Consider the following 20872-nt stretch of genomic DNA (forward strand, 5'->3'; position numbering starts at 1 on the left):
TGGGAATAAGTGTCACTGTTACCAAGAAATTTTTTGGTTGCAATTGACAGAAGCCAAATGCCCCCCTCCCCAAGGAATATATTGGCTCATGTAACTGAAAAATCACAGGGATGATTCTAGCTTTTAGGTGTGGCTAAACGCAAGGACTTAAGCGATGTGAGTCAGAACTCGGGCTCACCACGATAGGCCCTGGTTTCTCTGAAAAAGTGCAGTGGTAAAATTGGAGCATTACTGAACTCCAGGGGTTCACCTCTGGGAGTGCTCTATTCAAAATCAAGACATGGTTGCCACACTTAGTTTTATTTTCTTGCAGCAACTACTAATAAAGGAGATAGTGAAGCATCCATCTTATATAAAAACTGCTGTTTGAAATTTTAACCCTGCTATTTTGGCTTCTGTAAATGCTTGCTTGCTTAAATAATAAGGAAAATAAGACTACTCCCATTCCAGAGAGACCATAAACCTTCCCTGGATGAAGTTATCAGTGCTGGCGCCAGGCCAAGCCTTTGGTTGAGGTCTCAAAGCCCCAGCACATAGGGCTCTTTAAGAACTTGCAAAGGGGGCCGGAAACACCCCATATTTGGGAGACAAAGAAGGTAAAAAGATATAAATAGGGAAACTTCCCCTATGTTGGGGCCCAGAATTTGAAATACAGTTTTCTCTCGGCCCGCGCATAATAATAATAAATGTGTAACTCCATCTCTCTAAGCGTTGCTTGGTTCTTCTCCGGTCTTCTGTAACAATAGGATTCATATCCAAAGCTCTGCTTCCCTGAAAGGGGGCTTAGCCATGCTTATATTCACTGTTTAGTCAACTGAACGTTGATTTCATTTGGCTACATTTACAGGGTTGGGTTCCTGTCAGACTCATCCTGTTTATAGATGGTTTGCAAAATACAGGGCTACATTAATAAGTAGCATGAATAGCATTAGTAAGAATGGCCCAGACCTTGAGACCCTTGTCCTAACAGTATCTTCTACAAGACTTACATTTATTAATCCTCTCAGTCCGTATTCATAAAGATCATTCTTAAAGAGAAACATGTAAGGGGGGAAAACATGGAACTGTTATTGGTGAATCTGGAGGTCTTGGGGTGCCAGGAGGAAAAGAATTTCCTGAGGCCCCCATGGGAGGAATGGCTTTTGTGGAAAGCTTTATTGATGATGTAAAATTAAAGGGTGGGGGTCCCCTTTAAAGTCCCATCTCTGCCCACCTTGTCTTCAGCAGGGCCAGAATTAAGGCCACGGCCCAGAATTTATGTTCCATATTAAAGTACTAGAGGCCCGGTGCATGAAAAATTCATGCACTGGAGGGGGGGTCCCTCAGCCTGGCCTGCCCCCTCTCACAGTCTGGGAGCCCTCAGGGGCGGGAGGCAACCCAGAGATCAGGGGAAGGTGATGCCCCCATCACACCTCTGCTGCTGCCACTGCCAGCAGCACAAGCCTCGGCTGGCCCTGGTTACCTGAGCCTCGGGCGGCCCTGGGCAGCTGGGCAGCCGCCATCTGAGGCTCGCCTGTGCCTTGGCTGGCCCTGGGTGGCTGGGGGCCTGAGGGGACTGGGGGACTCTGGAGGCAGGCGCCCCGACGGGGCTGAGGGGGCTGGGCACCACCCTCTTGTGGCTGTGGGCACAGCCATCTTTGAGGGCGTGGCAGTCAATTAGCATATTCCCTCCTTATTGGCTGTGGGTGCCACCATCTTTGCAATGGTGTGAGGGTCAATTAGCATATTCCCTCTTTATTAGATAGGATAGTCCAGTCCAGCATCTGGCTAGCTTAGTTTGCATTCCCAGCCACAATCCATTGCGTGTGGAGTCCAGTCCACAAGGGTAGGGGCCATGTAGCTGCTTACGGCCACATGGCTGTGGAGAGAGAACAGGCGAGTGCACTGGCAAGTGCGGGTCATGGAGCAAGAGAGAGCAAACACGAACAAGAGCACAAGAGGAAGAGGACTCTTTGGGGGTCTCAACCTTCCAAGATTTCATGCACTTCTGATGGGGGTCCACCCCCTAGCCAATCTGTTGTTCCCAGGCTAGACAGACAGGCAGGCATTTTCACTACATCACTCTGACTTCACTCCCCCTTTGTTCAGTCCCTTCCCCCAGTGATCGGAGGGAAGGGACCAGTGGTTCCCTGGGGAGAGTGAAGCTGTAGCTTCCTGGTGAAGCTGCCCAGGTGACCATGCTTATCATGTCTGGCCTCCCCTTTGCTCTCTTCCTATTATTACTAATAACTCGCTAATTATGACCATTATAAAATATTTAGCAGCACTACACACCTGTGAGAATGCCAAAATCCAAACACTGACAATACTAAATGCTGGTGAGGGTGTAGAGCAACAGGAGATCTCACTCATTACTGATAGAATACAAAATGTACAGCCACTTTGGGAGGCAGTTTGGAGGTTTTTTATAAAACTAAACATACTCTCACCATTAAATCCCGCCGTCATGCTCCTTGATATTTACCCAGAGGAGTTGAGAACTTATGTCCACACAAAAAAACCTGTATGCAGATGTTTCTAGAAGCTTTTTTCATAATTGCCAAACTTGGACACTACCAACTTGTCCCTCCGTAGGTGGAATATTAACCAGACAATGGGATATTAAGCAGTCTTAAAAGAAATGAGGTGTCAAGCCATGAAGAGACATGAGGAACCGTAAGTGCATGTTGCTAAGTAAGACTGCAAAGGCTGCCTACTGCAGGGTTCCAACTCTGTGGCATTCTGATGTAGGCAACACAGGCACTGTCCAAGGACCCGTGGTTATGGCAGGAGTGAAGGAGGGGGAAGGATGAACAGGTGGAGCGTAGAGTATCTTCAGGGAAGCAGATCTACTCTGTCTCATGCTATAAAAATGGATATATGTCATAACATTTGTCCAAACCCATAGAATGTACAAGACCAAGAGTGAACCCCAAGGTAAACTGTGGACTTTGGGTGATGATGATGTACCAATGTAGGTTTATCAGTTGTAACAAATGTACCACTCTGTTGGTGGGTGTTGATAATGGGGGAAGCCGTGCAGGTGTAGGGGCAGGAGGTGTATGGGAAATCTCTGTACCTTCCTCTCAATTTTAGTGTGGCTCTAGAACTGTTCTAAGAAAAGATTCTGAGGAAATTTAGCAGCAGGTCTTTGCTTGCTGATCCAAGAACATTGCTTGTATTTAAAACGGGAAGAAGCAGGAGGACGTAGGGACATCAGTCTTGGTAATGCCTCCTGTGACCTATCTTTCAGCCCAAACTTAGCCTGGGTAGTTTATAAGTGGTGTATAAGTTGTCTCGTCCTCTCTTACTGAGAGCAACAGAACTGAACACTTGTCGTGTCAGGCAAAATGCTATTTATGCAACTGTCCATTAATTGTTTCTTTCAGCCTTACAGCAATCCTATGAGTTAGGTATTATTATCTCTATTTTACACACGAGAAACCGAGGCTTAGAGTGGTTAGCAACTTGGCAGAGGACAGAGAGCTAGGAAATTTTGGAGCCAAAATTCAAATCCAGGCAGTTGGCAACTAGGGTCTTCATTCTGGAATGAATTCTGTGGTTTCGCATCTCCAGAATCTCCAGTCCCTTTCCAGATGCTCAGCCAGACCCCTCTAGCATTAAGCAAGACGAGCCATGTGCGTCCGTGTACTTACTTTTAACATGGACAAGACGCACTGATAATTCACTGTGCCCTCCTTGGGGCTCAGAGAGAGGATTGCTCCTGCAAATACTTTCCAGGGCAACCTTAGCAGCCCCTGTGGGAAGCTTGGTGGTCAGAGCATCCATCCACACATGGCAGCTGGCCTACTTGGGTTCAGAACTGCACCAAAGGACATGAGCATCATAAGCTGTTTTCCTTTTATTGATGTTAGCAATTATCTAAGGAGAGGAGGAAAATTAGAACACTATTGCATAACTTGGAGTCATCTCTAAATAAACAAGTAAAACCGGCATCCTTTGGCTTGTGTAGCTTTGGAAGGACCAGAATTCTTTTGTTTTGAGAACATAAGTAAACCCAGCCTAGCACCTTCCTTTTCCTGTGTTCAAAACAACACAGATCAAATTATAAAAGCTCGTCACTTCTTTAAAGCAGTACATTGAATGCCCTAGATGAGATTTCTCCAAATGTTAAGATGGATAAATTTATGGTTTTAAAAAATAATGTTTGTTCATTTTTAATGTTAATTTTATTATAGTTATTTAATAAATTGACATAGGTAAATATTATTTTCCCCAAACTATGTACTTACCTTGAAGTCTAACAACTTAACATTGAACTTTAAATTGCTTTTCCTGAGGAAGAAAGGAGACATCAGTTTGTTTAGATGTGTGTTTTATATAGTTTCCTAAATGGAGTGAATTACAAAAAAAAGTCTTAAGCAGTGAGATAAAAAGGCAATTAATTTAAGTTCCCAGTTAGGTCACAATCAAATTGTCTTCTCTGACTTTTGAAGGTATTGTATTGTGGATTCTAAGGTCATATCACATACCCGTAGCCAAGTATCTGTATAAAAACACATTCTGAAGTCACTATATTTGACTGGTTGAGCCACCAGAAAATGTTATCCCTCTCTATCTACTTAACTATCTATACTTTTTGATAGTTTAAATGATTGAAAGTAAGCTGTATAAGGATTAGACTAGTCAACTTTTTCTTCCAGCTGGAAATTCTTAATCAGAACAGTCTATTTCAAAGCAGCAAAGCTGGTCATTAGCATTCAATACTAACACTATTTGTGTACATTTAACTTAATTTATAAAGAATTCATTGAGATTTTTATTGTGTACTGGGCTCAGTACTCAAAATAAACATGAGTATGGCCTGGTATCTTTTTTGTAGTTTGCAGCCTAGAATTTTGGAAGAGAATAGAGAGAGACTTTCGAGCAAATAAGTTGTGGTGGAACAGCCAGTGTTCAGCCAAAGCTGTATGCAAAGTACAGTGGTGGCACAAAGAGAAGGGGGTCAGCGTTGGGGTGGTCAGAAAAGGCTGCACAGAGAAAACAAACGAGAAAGTGGGTCTCATAGGAAGAAGACAACTTACAGCTGCTCACAGAGGTGTACAACGGCATGGTGGACTCGGGGCCTTGTAAGTAGTTTTGTAGTTTGAGCATGTTTTAAAATGTACCTAGGATTCTTTTAATCAGGTATGTAAGACACACAAACATGAAAATGACTGTTACGAAGGAAGATGTTTTTATACTCAGATCCCTAGAAACTGCAAACACAGCATTGCCACACAGGGCCATCGGGGGAAGCGCCAGGGCCAGTCAGGAGGTAGAGCGAGTGAGGCACAGCATAGGCAAAGCCTTCATTGTGGTTTCCCAGTGAAGGAATGGGTAACTCAAGGTAAGCAGGCTTAGCTTGGCTAGGTTGAACAATTTCAGAAGACTCCAGGATATAGGGACTGGCCCTGGGGTGGTTAGGGCCAGGGATAGTGGCTTGAAGTGTGAGAGATTTATAAAGGGGGCTGGGGCTCTAGATTGGTTGGTTTGTATATGAAGACACATTCCCATATTCCCCAGAAAGTCATTTGCCATCTAATCATCAGCCAGCCCTGGAGGGTGTTTTTGCTATTAAGCCACAAAATCACATTAGGAGACCAGCATCAAGGGCTCCATGGGTATCTTCTAAGGTCAAGAAATTCACCAGCACCTTGACATACTAAGAATCTACCCTAGGATTCATAAGCCCATCACCCCATGTCTGGGTGAAAGGACCACAGATACATCGGAACACACTATGCATGGCATCCCTATTTCGTTCCTCTCTTCAGGCGTGAGAACTAGGAAGTAAGAATTGGAAATGAAAGTGAAAAATTAGAAACACAAACACAAAGCCACTGGGCAGAATGTGGTCCTCATAGCTGGAAGTAGTTTTGGTCAGAGTACTGTTTGTAGCAGCTTAAAGATAAAAGGAAGTCGGGAGGGAAGAGAAAGCATAGATAGAATTAATTAATCTTAGAGACAAAGAAACAGTTTCCTGTGAGAAAGATAAGGGAAGGAACAGAATTTTGAGAGTGCTGGGGGGAAAAAAAAGATTACTAGCAGGAGAAGGAAAGCAAGGTTGCATGTCACGAGGAAGACAAGGATGGGTTAGGAGCATAAAGAAGTTTGGAATTTCCACTGTGTAACTAGGGACATGTAGGAGGATCGGACTCCTCCTAGCTAATAGGATTCACTAGACCTGTCATGGTTCCATGAACCCAGATGAGTCTATAGACTTAAAAGTGTATTGGCTTTAAAATATACTGTTCTGTGCTTTAACACTGCCCAGCCTCCTAAGAAAGCACAGATGGAAGATTCTAGATAGACCCAAGCTTACAGTATCGTATATAATAAAAACCTAATATGCTAAGTGTCCGGTCATCTGGTCGGCTGTTCAACCAATCAAAGCGTAATATGCTAATGAAATGCTAAGGCTGCTCAACTCCTCACTATGACGTGCACTGATCACCAGGGGGCAGATGCTCCAACTGGTAGGTTACCTTGCTGCTGGGGTTTGGCAGATTGGGACTGAGCGAGATGGGCCAGACACGCCTTGGAGCCCTCCTGTGGTCCCTTCCCCAGCTGGCCAACCTCCCGCATCCCTCCCCGGCCCCAATCGTGCACCAGTGGGGTTCCTCAGCCTGGCCTTCACCCTCTTGCAATCCTGGCTGAGGGACCCGCCCCCACACACACCAAGTGTATGAATTTTGTGCACCGGGCCTCTAGTTGAGAAATAATGGTTTGAAGAAATAGCATCTGGAGAAACGTGAGCTCTACACTGGATGGAGATGTAAAGTGTTTCAGTGGGAGATACACTGGGGGAAAGGAAGGCACTGAGATATTTGGGTAGTTCTGATGGAGTCTGAGGACATGTGGATGTTGAGGAGAGTTCTAGTGAAGGCTGTGGGAGCCAAGGACTTTAAGAAATCATGAGCTCTCATAATTTCACTTATCCATGTGATTCAAAGTCTCCCGGATAACCAAACTCTTAGATAAGCCATTTTGTTTTCTTTTTCTCCAAGTGTTTGAATTTAAAATGAAAACACAATAACCAGTAAATATTTTATCCACAGTTAGAATTATACCTTACCTTACCCAAACATTCATTACTTAAGAAAAAAAAAAAAAAAGCTTACATGTGGAAACATCATTAACCTTTTTCTTTGACCATTTGGTAATCTAGGCTATTAATCCCCAAAGGGTAGTTCAAATATAAATTTCAGTTATGACCTTGTGAAACAAAAACAATCATTACTTTTTCAATTAATTCAGACCGAAAGCTGTTTATTTCCTATGAGGAGCAGGGAGCCTCCAGGGCCATATATCCAGGGACAAGGGTATTCATTCTACTGATGAGTTCTTTGTAATGAAGGAACAACAGTCCAGTGCTGTTGCAAAACCATAGCTGTTTAGTGGCTTTCATTTCTTCCTGGGATTCTTCTCCCTCCAAGTATTGTTTCAGCTTTGGGGACAACGTTTCTCCCAGGGTCTGTAAGTTTGGATTTTCAATTTTTCACTCTCATTTCCAATTCTTACTTCCTAGTTCTTCACACTTGAAGAGTGAGAGAAACAAAATAGGGATCCCAGCATAGTGTGTTCTGATGTATTTGTGATCCTTCCACTCAGACATGGGCTGATGGGCTTATGAATCCTAGGGTAGATTCTTAGTATGTCAAGGTGCTGGTGAATTTTTTTACCTTAGAAGATACACTTGGAGCCCTTGATGCTGGTCTCCTAGTGTGATTTTGTGGCTGAATGGCATCATAGCAAAAACACTGTAACACAGATAGCTTTCAGGAGTAATTTATTTTATTACTAGGGGCCTGGTGCACGATATTCGTGCACTGGGGTTGGGGGTCCCTCAGCCCAACCTGCCCCCTCTCACATACTGGGTGCCCTCAGGGGATGTCCTACTGATGGCTTAGGCCCGCTCCCCACGCTCCTTTGTGGGAGGCAACCGGGCTGATCAGGGGAAGGCAGCAGCCCCATCACCCCGCTGCTGCAGCCACTACCAGTCACCACAGCCACCAAGGTGTTTTCATCAACACAGACTCCAGTCCCTTCACCAAGAAAAAATGACAACTTTCTTTAGGCATTTTCAAGATGTGTCTTTCATAGGATATGCATTTTTTTTTAATCCTCACCTGAGGGTATGTTCCCATTGATTTTTAGAGTGTGGATGAAAGAGGGAGAGACAGAGAGAAACATCAATGTGAGAGGGACACTTTGATTGGTTGCCTCCTGTATGAGCCCTGACCATGGGAGCCAGGCTGGGGGGCATGCAGGGACCCCTGGGCCGCACGCAGCGGTGGCCACCAAGGGTCTCCACACACCCCAGAGGCCAGCAGCCAGCCCCCCATCATGTGAGCCAGGCTGGGGGCATGGACCCAAACTGCCTCTTGGTGCTGGAGCATTCCCAAGCGGCTGGGGGCACTATGGTGACAGGGGATGTTTCCGCCCCGCCCCCAGCCCCTTGGCTCCTGCACCTATAGGCTCAAAGTGGCCAGGGGGTGTTCTGGGACCCCTGCCACTCAGGACCTAAGCAAGGGGCCTATAGGCTCGGACTGGCCTGGGTCCTGAGGATGTTTGCGGGACCCAGCCCCTTGGCGCCTGCACCCTTAGGCTCCAAGTGGCCAGGGGGCATTCTGGGACCCTGCCGCTCAGGACCTAAGTGCAGGCCTACAGGCTCTGATCGGTCTGGGTCCGGAGGATGTTTATGGGACCCAGGCCGCTCAGGACCTAAGCGCAGGCCTACAGGATCTGAGCAGCTTGGGTCTGGAGGATGTTTCCCAGACCCCAGACCTCTGCAAGTGTTTGGGGGCGGGAACATTCCCGCGTCGCTATGGCGACACGGGAATGTTCCTGCCCCGCCAAGGCTCCCAGTGGCCAGGGGGTATTCTGGGCCCCTGCCACTCAGGACCTAAGTGCGGGCCTACAGGCTCTGAGCGGTCTGGGTCCGGAGGATGTTTATGGGACCCAGGCAGCTCAGGACCTAAGCGCAGGCCTACAGGATCTGAGAGGCTTGGGTCTGGAGGATGTTTCCCAGACCCCAGACCTCTGCAAGTGTTTGGGGGCGGGAACATTCCCGCGTCGCTATGGCGACACGGGAATGTTCCCGCCCCGCCAAGGCTCCCATTGGCCAGGGGGTGTTCTGGGCCCCTGCCGCTCAGGACCTAAGCGCGGGCCTACAGGCTCTGATCGGCCTGGGTCCGGAGGATGTTTACGGGACCCAGGCTGCTCAGCGCCCGCATATGCAAATTAACCGCCATCTTGTTCGCTCTGATTGGCTGTGGGCGTAGCGAAGGTGCGGTCAATTTGCATGTTTGCCTATTATTATGTTAGATTACCCTTTATGACATAAAGAGCATTTGATTACCTGTTGTACACTTCATGTGGTTTATGTGTGTTAAAAAAAAAAAAAGCGCCTTTTGTTTGTTAGGGTCATTTTAACACTGGGAAATAATAATAAAATAAAGACTGTTACTAATACTAAATTAGCTTCAGAAAGAAATACTTTGGCAGTTCTATTTTTAATTTTTTGAGGCAACTCCATACTGATTTCCATAGAGGCTGCACCAATCTGCATTTCCACCAATAGCGCATGAGAATTCACATTCTCACTAACACTAGTTTGTTGATTTATTGATGATAGCCATTCTGACAGGTGTGAGGCGATACCTCGTGGTTTTAATTTGCATTTCTCTGATGATTTGTGAAGTTGAGCATCTGTTCATATGTTCATTGACCATCTGTATGTCCTCTTTGGAAAAGTGTCTATTCTACTCTTTTGCCCATTTTTAAATTGCAATGTTTGTGGGGTATTTTTGTGTGTGTTGAGTTTTATAAGTTCTTTATAAATTTTGGATATTAACCCTTATCAGATGTGTCATTGGTGAATCTGTTCTCCCATTCAGTGAGTTGTCTTTTCATTATGTTGATGGTTTCTTCTGCTGTGCAAAAACTCATGACCCAGCAATTCCACTTACAAAAATTTATCTGAAGAAACCAGAAACACTTAATTCAAAAGAATATGTGTACCCCTATGTTCATTGCAGTGTTATTTACAATAGCCAAGATTTGGAAGCAGCCCAAGTGCCCATCAGTAGATGAGTGGATAAAAAAACTGTGGTATATTTACACAATGGAATACTACTCAGCCATAAAAAGGAAGAAAATTTTACCTTTAGTATCAGCTTGAATGGACCTGGAGAACATTGTGCTAAGTGAAATCAGCGAGTCAGAGAAAGACAAATATCATATGATTTCACTCATATGTGGAATTTAATGAACAAACTGAACCACCAAACAAAATAGAGACAGACTCATAGATAGAGCAGGCAGACTGCTGGGTGGTGGTGATGGGGCGGGTGTGTGTGTGTGTGTGTGTGTGTGTGTGTGTGTGTGTTTTAAAGAAAGAATTATTTTGGAAATGGGCTATTAAGATTTTTTCCTTCAATAAATTGATTTTTGGGGGGTCATTTTGGGGGATTTTTCTGTTGATACTTTTATTTCTTTGTAATGGAGTAGGAATAGTTTCTATGGATGCCAGTCTTAATGTCAAGAAAGTACATGCTATTCTTTACTTCTCAAACACAGCTGCAAGTATCCATGTGCCTGGTACCAGTATTTAAAAATAGACTATACAGGCAAAACAGTCTGTGCATTGACTTCCAAGCACAGGATTAGTTTTAGAGGGATCTTCTGAGTGCATGGCTGTACTGCATCAGCTCGGACAACTCTCATGATGCCTCATACACACCCTGACAGGTCCTCTTTTAGGACTTCTGAAGTGCAGTTAGGTCAGTGGGTATGAGTGCAGGGCTGTGACCTGGGCTCTGGATGTGAGTCCCATTTGAATCATTTGCTTTAGCACAGAGGCAGTAAAATTGCACTTGAGTCCTTTCCTGCTGGCTAGCCCCAGGGGACAGTCACTCACAGGAATGGGTGACAGGCATGTCTGGATACCCCATTCCTAGTCCTTTGGCTCCTGGGGATGTATGTCCTCAGACATTTCAGAGCATCATCGGATCTTGTGGACAAAGCGAAGGCGTTTGGATGAAAAGGACATGTGACTGGTAGCATTATCTACCCTGGCTGAGGGACTGTGGCCACAGGCGTCAGTGCCGTGTAACACTTCTCTGGAACTGATCAGCGTTGGAGAGCTTACCTGGTTTTGGCAAAGGCTGATGACCTTAGTCCCATCCTAACTAAATTTGTTATTTCACTGCCCTTGTGTTCTCCAGGAATATTAACGGGAGACTAAGGATATTAGAGGACAAAAGCAGATGTCTTCAGGAGCTGCTCCAGAAGAGCGGGGGTGGAGATGGCAGGGTGCTGATCTCCTTCCTGCAGCACATTCCAGGGAGCGCTGTCAGGGGCCGCCTACACAGAAGAGCGGTGTCATTTGGTCTGAGGCCACGGAGTCTTAGTGTGAAAGTGGGTGGCATTGCTTGGACCAATAGAAGTTGGATTCTTACAAAGATAGATTTAAAACTATAGTTCAGGTTTACTCTTAAGAAATTGATCACAGCCAGTCATAAATCATGCTGGAGACTCAGGAAATGATTACCATTCATCTGGGCCTAAACGCCTTTGGAGAATACGCACACTTTTCACTGTTTCATAATGCATAACACATGTTTACAGTGTTCTATAATGTATCCTCTATTACAGACTAGTTAAGTACTCCCTTCCCATTCTGCTCACAAATGCCCAGCAGAATAAAGAAGACAAGGCAGCTGGTTGCTGAAAAATGGCCCATGTGTAGACCTTGCTTGAATAAATGATGAAATGTAAAAAGGAAGTCTAGCAGAAACACAAGTAGTTGAGCATTTTTACTGATGTGAACCAACACAAACAGGCCTTGATAAATGACCAGTTTTATGTTAATAATACCAGCTAACGTGTGCACCACAGTTGATGGTTTACAAAGCATTTTCACAGCTATCCTTGCATCAGATACAATAAAGGAGGGCAAATTTGCATGATCTGAAATAGCTTCTTACCCTGTTCCTGCTAATGACACTTGTCTTGTTGAGATCTGTCTGTTCCTTGAAAAAGATCAGCTCTCACCTTTTGCCTTAGAGGTCCCTGTGCCTCTGACTTAAGAATAGCTTAGGAGCTTCCAGCCCCCCGGTTCACACATCTGCAACCTGTCCCAGGGGCACATCTTTACTGCAGGCATATGATGAAGTTACCCTCCAGGGACTGTGCCTCTTCCCAGGGATGCCCTGTGGTCTGTGTAGCGAATCTCTCTTAGCAACTGCAGCCATTTTCTGGTTTGCTGTGGGGCATAGCAGCAGGTAGGCATTCAAGAACTGGGGAACATTTAATGGTGGTAAAAATTGCTTGCAGTGTTTGAATAAAGACTGCTTTCAAACCATTGGCATTCCTTTTCCCTTGATTGCTGGTGATAGCAAGTAAATCATTTCAGCTGGTGGAAGGTGAGAGTGGTAAGATCTTTCTATGTTTTCCAGATGCTCAGCAGTTCTTGTGACTGGTGAGTTACTCCTTAGTGTCCAAGGTTGGAGGGGGTGGTAGGGGTTTGGGAGAGGGCACAGCACCAAGAGCAAAACTGTCTCCATCATTCTCTCTTTGTGTCCTGGGAACTTACAATTTTAATTAAGAGAACTTATGTTTCCTGCTGCTATAAAAGGGAGCATTTTTAAAAATTTTCATTACAACCTCTGCCCCCACAAATTATCTGTTAAATTATCCCCACTAGACAAGAGGCTGCCTTTAATTCTTTGTTTTTCACTTTTTAATTAGCGTGTGGGGATGCTTATGTTAAAACTGTTCACACATTTCTTTTCAAGTCACAAATAAGTAGATATTTCTGAAATTGTCATATTAGCTAACTACATTATTCCTGAAATATTGAAACATTTCAAGGAAGCTACCTGGCATTTTTTTTTTTTTTTGAGGTTTGGTTGGTTGGTTGTTTGGATCATCGTTTATATGTTCAATTTTAGGAAAGATGTTTAATGCTGTTTTTTCTTTCTTGTTGTGACTTAAAATTCTTAGGTGATTAAAGCCAAATAAGAAAGTAGTTCTGTGCAGTCATGATGATGTGAATACCATGCAGGTGGGGGCGAACCTGTCTGGGGATTGTTAGAACAGGACTTCGGTCCAGCACCTGTGAAGGGGTGCCTGCAGAATGCCTCGAGTGTGCGTGGCACAGGGCTCGTCAGCCCCCACAAGTGGTCGCTGCTTCTCGGCACAGTATGTGGCCACTCAACAAAAGCCTCTTATTTCAAACGTTTATTTTACAAATCGATGAGCAAGTCAAATTCTACTCTCTTTTTAATCATTGGAAACAAGTTTTCTTTCACATGTTCTAAGTCTTCTTTTTACCGGGAGCTGTTATTTTGCTGGTTCACTAGAATGTCACAAAATCTGATATGTTTTTGATGGGGTTACTTATTTTGTTGGAAAAGTCTACCAATTTACTCAATATCTAGAAGCTTTAGAAAGCTTGGCATGAAGCATATGACTTAGAACTTCAGCAAATGAAGTACATTTATGTCAGAGCCACAAATAGAATATTTATCCTGAAAATTCACCCCGAAAGCTCCAAATTACACCCATTATTAATGGCAAAGGTTCTAAAGTTAATGGTATAACAGTATCTTCTTTCTCTACATTTGGTGCTTCAGAACATGTCATTTGATTTACATTAGAGCTGATTTAATGTACTAAAGGGTGGTGTTGAAATAGGATTCTGTATTATTTTGTTCTAAGTCTTTGCTTTTTACTCTGTAATCTTTTTTTAAAAAAAATCTCTCAAAATAATTTATTTATATTTTCTCTACCCATGGAGTGTCATATTCACACGTGTTTCTGTAACTGTTGGATGATAATGAGTTCATTTCCACCCATAGGCATGTTGGTTCTTCTCTTGTGTAGCAATTTATGCGTGCACCCGCAGTGCTTGGCCTCCCGCATACACGGAGGGGGCTCTAGAATAATGGACCTTAGAAGCACAGCCTTTTCCCTTAAGGGATGTGATGCAATAGGAGAGACAGAAGAGTAGCACACATGTGGGCACACACCTGAAAATCATCTCCCAGCACACTACAGGCTTGACAGACTTCTGGGAGCTCTAAATAATATGGAGACTTCAGCACTGGCATCTGATCCCCAACTTCCCATTTCTGTGAGATAATCTAAAGGATATAAAAATAGGCAAAGACAAGCTAGAAAGAGTGTCATCATTATAGAAATGATAGCTATTGCTATATGTTCATGGTTGTCCAGGCACAGCCAAGTGCCTTACATGCATTATTTCTTTAACCTTTTGCACTCGGATGTCGAGTGTGACTAGACAGGGTTAGCATTAGAATAAAGGAATCGAGAAAACAAGCGAGTGCAAAGGGTTAATCCTTCAGAACAACAAAACCTTGGGTTAGGTAGCTGTTATCCTCATGGAACCAGTGAAGGCCCAGGAGAATACAGTAATCAGCCTAAATTTACATAATTTGGAAGTGGCAGAGTCTATATTCAAATCCTTTGCAGGGACTGTGGCTCTAACTTCCTCTTACTCTCTGCTGAAAGGAACACAGCCATGTAAATTGGCCTCAGTCTGCCCACTGAATCGCTTTATTAGAGAAGCATATTAATGGCAACCAGCTGAAAAGTTAAATATATTTGAGGAGACTCTACCTGCCCTGCTTATGGGTAAACACCAGATGTGGGTTGGCTCTTACTGGTCCAAAGATGGAGTAAACAGAAAAAAAAAAGAATAAAAAAAAGACATCTGAAAGATTTTGCAGCCTAGAAAAAGGAAAATGACATAATACTTAAGATGCAAGGAAACAACCTACATCTGACAAAATTACGAGAAACAAGTAAATTTTAGAAAGTAATTTTTAGATAGCATCTGCTTTGTGTCTTAAAATTCAAGGAAACAGACTTTGAAGTGACTGAGTGGCGGGTAAGCCATATCGTGATGAAGAGAGAGGACTGTCTGCAAAGCTGAGGAAAGAAAGCAGAGAAGGGGGCGAGATCTTGGGGGCAGAGTGACGGAGTGCCTCCTAGGTCCACCACTTCTAGCCGTACAACCTGGGACAAACCCTTGCCCTCTCAGTGCTTCAGTTTCCTTCTCTGTTGTATGAGACTACCTACCTAATAGGGTTATTGTAAGAATTTAAAATGAACTAGGAGAATCAAAGCATATATTAAAGTAACAGTGAAAAATCAACACCATTAAAAAATTGAATCCATAATAAAATTAAGATCTCCCAGAACCCAAAGGAAAGGAATAAAGTTGCCGGGGTTCTTGATCCAGCATCTAGAAGGGTTCAGGAATCTGGAGAAGCTCTGTGTGTAAATTAAATAAGAGTCCAGAGACGAAACACAATTTTGGAAGGCATTATGGGGAGCCAGAGGAGCTTGGCTAAAGAAACCAAGTTCTCCTTGTCTCAGGACCCCTTGCTTTTTATTAACCCAAATTGCCCTAAGGCAAGGTAGATATACATTTCAAAGGCCAGGGTTTAGTACATAAATCCATTGTCAGATTGGTGAAACTACCTCTGGCTGTTCAGGTGTTTGGCCAGGAGGAGGCGATAACATGTAGATTGAAATGCCCTTAGCTGTCTGTCAGCAAGCAATCAATTTATGCATCCTTTTCAGGTTTGGGGAAATGCCCTCAGCCACCTCCAGATGATTCAGCCCTGCTGACATGCTGGAATTGGCTTCAGGCATAAAGTGATAGAGTAGAAAATAAGATCCTAATAATAAAAGGCTAATATGCAAATGGTCATCACACTGTGACGTGTAACGACCGATCAGCGGGGACTTGAGGCTGCGTGGTGCCTGGCCGGGGCGGGGACCTCAGGCCGTACCCCCCCACCCTAGCACTGGGCTAGGGGACCTCAGGCCGTACCCCCCACCCTAGCACTGGGCTAGGGGACCTCAGGCTGCACCCCCTGCCCTGGCGCCGGGCCGGGGGACCTGAGGCTGCGCCGGGGGACCTGAAGCTGCACTCCCCGCCCAGTGGGGCTTGACAGGGGACCTGAGGCTGCGCCCCCCACCTGGCGGGGCTTGACAGGGATAGGGCCGGCCAGGTCTGGATCTCACTCATTGGGGGTGGGGCTGGCCGGGCCTGGGTCTCGTGCAATTTTGAAGCGCATGCGGGTGGGCAGGGACTTAACTCTGGGTCCCGCGGTGCGCCCCAGACTCTGACGGGAGGGAGATTTTCATATACATTTTACTAATTTTCTTTCGTCTGACACTTCTATTATAGAGAAAGGGCAAATAGTAACATTAAAATATTTCCTCTACTTAATTCCCTTTTAATGTGTATGAATTTCGTGCACTAGGCCACTAGTGTGTGTATGTGTGTGTGTGTGTGTGTGTGTGTGTGTATGGACAAGAGAAAATGGAGATCCAATAGGAGAGAAATAGATGTTTTTGAAAGAGACTAGAACAAATGGAATGATGGATGCTGCAAACAAAATGTAGCAGAATCTTTAGATTAAAAAGGCTACATACAGGCCAGGGCAATACCAGCCAACACTAGGAATAACTTTAAATGTTATATATTAATTTTAAGGGTAGAAAAATAATTGATTTAATCAGGCGGAAAAGCAGAAGGCTTACCTGAAAGCGAGAAAAGTCTGCCTGGCCTTGGACTTCCTTGCTCCTATGCACTATGTAAAATGCCAGACACAGGTGATTGAACAACACATATTTCTATGGAAGGATACCACCTCAGAATGTTTTTACCCAGACAAGATGGCGTTCATATAAGAAGGAAAGAAAAATCATCCTCAGATTGACAAAGGTATAGAATATTCCCATCCAAAAGCTGCTTGAAAAATAAATGATCTAAAGACTTACCTAGTTGGAAATCAGCATAAAAACAAATAATGGTATAAAAATGCAAAGAGGAGCAAGAAATTGGTTATTAGTTCTTATCCTTGGCTGGGGCATCAAAGTGCTTAGGAGACTCTTGATAGATTTAGCGATTGAGTGTTGGACAGAGCTGAGTGTGTGTGGTTACACAGGTGATCCTGATGAGCAGGCAGGATTGGGAACCACTGCCCTACCAACTTTAATAAAATATGTACTGTACACAGATGACTAGGAAAGTGAGGATGTTGCCAAGGATATGTAAAAAGGATCCCTTTATTCTTAAATTTATGCTAACAGATTTGAAAATATCAAACCTTTATAAGATATAAAAGCAAATTCTAATAATTAAAAATGATTATTTCCCAATAGTAGGACTCAATTTTATGAAAATGTCTTCTTTCTCCCAATGTGTGTCTAATTTATACATAATTCCAATCAAAGTTATAATTGCTTATTTTTAGAAGTTGATAAAATAAGTTGAAATTTTATCTAAACGAATGAACTGGTAACTTAGCAAAGAAAGTTTTGGAAACTGATAATGTGAAGGAGGCTTGTCCTACCAGTTGGTAGCATTTAATAACACAAAGTATTTGTACTAGTGAATTATGAATAGAAACATAAAGGAAACACATAGAAAACAGACTCCATACTATAGAAATAAAAAGAACTCATCACAAAGACATAATTGCTTATGTGAGTAGTAACAAAACCTCAAAATGTATGAAACAGAATTGAAGGGAGAAACAGACAATTTCATAAGCATAAAATTTAATACCTCCATCAGTTGTTCATAAACAACTAGTAGTTGATAGTAAAAATAACATATGAATAACATTATCAATCATCTTAAATTTAATTGACATTTGTATTTGTATAATGTGTTCAGTGACCTCAACAGAATTAAATGAGAAATCAATAACAATAAGCTATTTAGGAAAACTCTAAATATCTGGAAATTTTTGAAAAACATTTCTCGCCCTAACCGGTTTGGCTCAGTGGATAGAGCGTCGCCTTTGGACTCAAGGGTCCCAAGTTCGATTCTGGTCAAGGGCATGTACCTTGGTTGTGGGCACATCCCCGGGAAGGGGTGTGCAGGAGGCAGCTGATCGATGTTTCTCTCTCATTGATGTTTCTAACTCTCTCTCCTTCTCCCTTCCTCTCTGTAATAAATCAATAAAAAATATATATATTAAAAAAAAAGAAAAACATTTCTCTGTAATTCATATGTCAAACACAAAATCACAAGGAACTCAGAAAATAATTTGAACTGAATGGCAGCAAATACAGAGCCATTACTTCTACTCTTAAAAGAACCAAATGTGTGTATCTTGCACTTTGTAGTAAAAGTTAAATGTCAATCTATATTTGCAAAGAAAATCATTGACAGTTTTGTGTTGATGATCCTGAACACAATTTAACATTTCCAGCAGAAAAAAAATTTTCCCACATTTGACAATGTCACTATCAGTTAAAATTAAAACAAAACAAAACCCAACAAAACATAACACACAACTGTTTCACACTGGTTAAAAAAAAAAAAAGTATTAAATATTTTCTGACCATAAAATTTATTTAAATTGGAAATAGGTCCATGATTTAATCTACTTATCAAAAGTTTGCTCTGATTTAAGAAGAGCCTATGTGATCAAGAAATGGATTGAATGTGTTAAAAGTATTGTGCATCATAAAATAGGTTGGATGTGTGAGTAGACATCAAGTAATTATAATTGGTTGTTAAAATATAAGCTTCAGCAGGGGATCCATAATGATAAATATCGAATACTAAAGTGAGGACAAAGATACAAAATTTCCAGAAGAAATTTTGAAATCCAGTTTTGCCCACATCCTGTATAATAAAAGTGTAGTATGCAAATTGTCCCCTCTACCGGGAGATCGACCAGGGGGCGGGGCTGGCGGGGGGAAGGGAGGGAGGCCCTGGCCAGCTGCCACCAGCCACTAGGGACCCTACCAGTGCATGTATTTCGTGCACTGGGCCTCCAGTTGAGGGAATAAAAGAATGTAGTTGTTGGAGATTAAAGAGAAAGGTTCTTATGAAAGAGCTTTTCTTTGGAGAGAATTGTGCTGAGTCCTGCCCCATCCAGTTGCTTCTCCCTTCATTTCAAGTTGAGAGAAAAGGGCTTCAAGGACACAAATTAATGACTTAAGTTTTTCCTGAAGGCCTTGGTAGGCTGAATGGGGGTGGAGATGAAAAGCAGGAATCCTGTGGAAATGACAGAATGTTTATTTCAATGGTCATCTTGAACTGCCAGGTTTTGTTTAGATGAAGATTCATGAGTGTTTCCTATAGACTATGTTGGGCCATGGACATCAAAGAGTTGAAATGAGATTGATTCAGGTCCTATTTAATAGAGAGACATCAAGTAATTATAATTGGTTGTTAGAGAACATGGAGACCTCAGCCCACTAAAACTGCTTTCTAGATGTTATACATAAGGAGTGTGTGCAAGGCTAGCTTCATGGGTGTGCAACCTACGTCATGGCAAAGGGTTACATGTTTGGGTGGTTAAATGGTGTGCTGTCACCATCTTGAAATTCTTTATTTTTTAAACAAACAACTTTGTGTTTTAATTTTTTACTGGACCCCACAGATTATGTTTCCTGTCCTAAACGTATGACCTACGTTAGGAAACTATGGATGAAGAGACCTCAGCAGTGGGAGAAGGCATGGTCCTCTAAAGTTACCAAGCGCTCTATGGGAAAGAGCAGTCTTTAAGTATTCACCACCCTCCTTGGTAAGGCTGGCGAACCAGTCAGGTGGAATGTTCCTGCTCCTCTCACCTCCATCTTCACCATCTACCTCCAGTCCCTTCCAACCCAGAGAGGGCTAAAACACTTAGAAAGGGCGAGAAGATTTGGATAAAAAGAGAGCGGTTTTCATAAACTCTCCCTTCCCGAGTGGTGCATGTTAAACCTGCTGCAGAGCCTAGCCGGCTGGGGAAGGGAAGCTGGCGTACACTAAGCTGGATATTCTAATAGCCAAAAGGAGACTGTTTTGTGTCTTAAAGTGACTATAAGACTTGTATTAGATAAAAGTAATTAGAAAAACCATGGGGCTTTCTGAGGTTTTCATCCAGGGCTGAGGGATGAGTTACTTACATTAATACAAATTAAGAAATAAGTGAAAGACAAAATGAAACTGCTTTTGAAATTGCATCTCTGAAGTGATACTTATTTGGTGTATTGATTACATAAGAATCTAGAAATATCAAATGTTTTTTGATTCATAAACCATGTTAACTTTTAAGTTTCAAATGATGCTCTGAAAGCTAGCTTAGATTTAATGGTGAAATTGGACTTCTTGTAAATAACATCTCCTAATTGATGTGATTTGGTAATAGGGAAAAACAAGGTCATTTGCACTTGTGTTTGTAGTTGTTAGCTGACAGTGGTCTGAAAATGGAAAAGTTTAGTTCAGAGTGGTTGCTTCCAACGTCAGGAAATGTATGTAATATATCTTTAGAAAACACGCTTAACATTTTGGACATTAAGCTTGCTTTATAATAAAGTAATTTCATTTTTCACTAGCAGTGACATAGAATAATTTTTTTCTAGAGGCTCTTCTAAATGACCTGCGTTGGGAAAATGTGGCTAGTTCTCAATATATTTCTACTGCTATTTCCAATTTTATGTGAAGACTGTTGTAGGCTAATTACCTAAAATTGCATTTAGTGTCATGTGGATGTGCAATTAACTTTGACGCTGATAGACTGACAGTAAAATGAGGTTGCATTCTTTCCTGGGATTCTATGAACTATATTTTAATGCCCTTCAATGATGAGATATTTATATCTTTTTAAAAAAATATGTACTTTTTAGAATTGATTTGAGAGAAAGAGAGAAAGAGAAGGAAAAAGAGACAGACAGACAGATAGAAACAGAGAGAAACAATGATTTGTTTTTCCAGTTATTTATGAATTCATTGGTTACTTCTTAAACGTGCCCTGACCAAAGAGCAAACCTGTAACCTTGGTGTATCGGGATGCTCTAATCAACTGAAGTACCTGGCCAGAGCAAGATATTTATATCTTCT

The 20872-nt window shown here is 42.7% G+C and overlaps 1 protein-coding gene across 1 annotated transcript in view; it reads left to right on the forward strand.

Moving 5' to 3' along the window:
- Positions 1-20872, forward strand: part of CTTNBP2 (cortactin binding protein 2) — a 178545-nt gene that overhangs the window by 49204 nt on the left and 108469 nt on the right.

This window comes from Cnephaeus nilssonii (assembly GCF_951640355.1).
Source record: "Cnephaeus nilssonii genome assembly, chromosome: 12".
Taxonomy (NCBI): Eukaryota; Metazoa; Chordata; class Mammalia; order Chiroptera; family Vespertilionidae; genus Cnephaeus; species Cnephaeus nilssonii.